Genomic DNA, 2,483 nt, shown 5'->3' with positions numbered 1-2,483 from the left:
TCCTTTTTGTTTTTGTTGCACTGCGGTTGGGATTTGAATACAAACAATACGCACTTTTCTCACGGGGGGGAGGTGGAGATGCACAGCTGGTGAGTGGTCTGCCTAACCCTCCACCGTTTTATCATCCCACCCGCTCAACATTGTTCCGTTGTTCCATGGTTCCTTTTTTCCTTTTTCCTTTTCCTTTTTCTTTTTCCTTTTTCTTTTTTTTTTTTGTATGTTTGGTTGTTCTCCACCGGGGGGATCATCCCCCCCACACACATATGTATACATATATACATATATATATGTATGTATGTGTACATCCCCACTGGGTAATTTTTTTAAACAAACAGGAGCAATCGAACATTTGTGTGACTGATACGTTTATCAGATTTTTAGTTCTTCTTTTGAAATTCGCGAATCTTTTGTGCCTGCTTGGTTTGCCTTTATCGCGCGTGCATAGGGCGCAAGGGGTAGAGAGGGATATGGAGATAGATATAGATATAGAGATAGATAGATAGATAGATACAGAGATAGAGAGAGGTCAGGGCATGTCATCCGTGTTGCTTCTCTCCTGCTTACCGTGACGCCGCCTCCTTCAAGCCGCAGCTTAACCAGGCTCACCTCTTTCATATACGAGGTGCCGCCTGGAAAACGAATTGTCATGTCCTCGCACCGAGTACCTTACCTTATAGGGGGGGGAAAAAAAAGGGGCACCCCCAACTTGGCGCATACCAATACAGGGGTATGTATAACATATTCTCTTTCCACCCCGTCCTTACTGAAATTTGAAATGATAGTCGAATGGTGAGCGGGAAAGAAGGAGATATGCCACGCAGCTACGATGGTGGATGCACAGGTAGGAGGTAGGAGGTAGGTGGCTGGGGCTGGCGGCTGGCTTTGCAAGGCATACAACCACCAACTAAGCAGTATCTATCACCTTATGGGTTTGTACATGGCTACTTTGGTAAAAACCCATTCTAGTTAGCCATCCCGTTGGCTATATGCAGTTGCGCCTCCTAAGGTAAGGTACCCATGTACAAAAACCTACCCCAACCTACGTTTAACCTTGAAGAGAGGGAAGCCTTCAATTGGGGTGACCTTAGAAGGGGTTTTACTGCATATACGGTAGAAGCTGGCACATGTGGGATATTCTTTCAATTGATGCCCCATTTTTTTTGCATTCCTGCTTTCGCCATTAAAAGGGGGCATATATGTGCCACATGTATTATATAAAAAAAAAACATCCTACTATATTATGACTGCATCTCTTTATTGCGATATATAAAAGAAAGCGCGCTTTTTTTAAGGCATCCTTTTTCTTTGTCGCTACCCAAGAAATTAAAAGAGCTAGCCACCTGTGGGAGTCGAACCCACGATCTTTTGATTACGAATCAAACGCATTACCAACTGTGCTAAGGTGGCTTAAACGACTTTTATTCATCAAGCCTTCTAAAGTTTATTTATGTGGTGCTTCCTTGGCGGAACTTCCCCACCTGCGCGAAGAAAATTTAACCACCCTTCCCCATTTTATGCTCCTTTGCAGGGTGGGAGATTGGGAAAAAAAAAAAAAAAAAAAAAGCTAATGATAGCTAATTATACCGAACGCTCACCAATTGGCATACTCTGGGTTGGCTACCAATGTAGGAACATTTTTAAAACAAAAGTGACATCACAGGAGGGGGGAAATCCCTTTTTCACATATTGAAAAATGACACAGAGGATGGGATGGGATGAGGTAAGCGGAAGGGTACCTTTGCTGGAATGCCCATACGAAGTGGTAATCTTCTATTTTACTGAATGATGAAAGCGACAAAAGTGCTGCATCCCATTTGGAGGCCACCTTTCGCTTCTTACATTTGATGGCCCATGAATTTTTTTTTTTTTGTGGGCCGCTCCCGCGTGGTAAAAAATATACTCTTTTTAATTTTCAAAAATGTTTCATTTTCCCCAAGGGGTTAAAGAACATATGCAGAATGGAACCCACGGACGGGGTGAAACACAAATGTGCAGTTACCTTCCTGGGGAGGTTTGTTCATTCGGGAAGTCTCCCAATTTGCCTCTCAACTGATGCGTGTTGTTGCATGTTGGTCCACCGTACCGTACATTTATCAGAAGTGCCTACCTCGCACGAGAAGTAAACACCATTCCATGTGTTAAAAAGAAAAAAAAAAAAAAAAAAAAAAAGACTTCACCTGTGGGAAAAAACATAGCAATAAGATATGGATCCCCCATTTTATGAGTACGTCTCTTTGCACATAATGCCGAAAATGTGAAGTGCAATTATGCTGCGATGAAGCTTTTCCCTACTGGTTCACAGCAACTCCCCGTTTTTCATAATTTCCCGCGCGTTGTAATAAGCTCACATGAGTGGATAAAATTTGGGAAGGCAGCCCAACAATGCGTATTCAAGTCGGTAGGCAGTTCCCCCGACAGTTCCCCCGTATATAAATTACACATACGGATGTATACACTTTTTTTTTTTTTAATTTTAACACTAG

The 2,483-nt window shown here is 42.6% G+C and overlaps 1 non-coding gene across 1 annotated transcript; it reads right to left on the bottom strand.

Moving 5' to 3' along the window:
* Positions 1-1,334: 1,334 nt before the first annotated feature.
* Positions 1,335-1,407, bottom strand: PCYB_112505. The gene has a single exon. It is a non-coding gene; the product is annotated as a tRNA-Thr (tRNA).
* Positions 1,408-2,483: the final 1,076 nt, after the last annotated feature.

The sequence above is a fragment of the Plasmodium cynomolgi genome, chromosome 11 (genome assembly GCF_000321355.1).
Source record: "Plasmodium cynomolgi strain B DNA, chromosome 11, whole genome shotgun sequence".
Taxonomy (NCBI): Eukaryota; Apicomplexa; class Aconoidasida; order Haemosporida; family Plasmodiidae; genus Plasmodium; species Plasmodium cynomolgi.
This window is presented reverse-complemented; position numbering and strand designations above follow the sequence as displayed.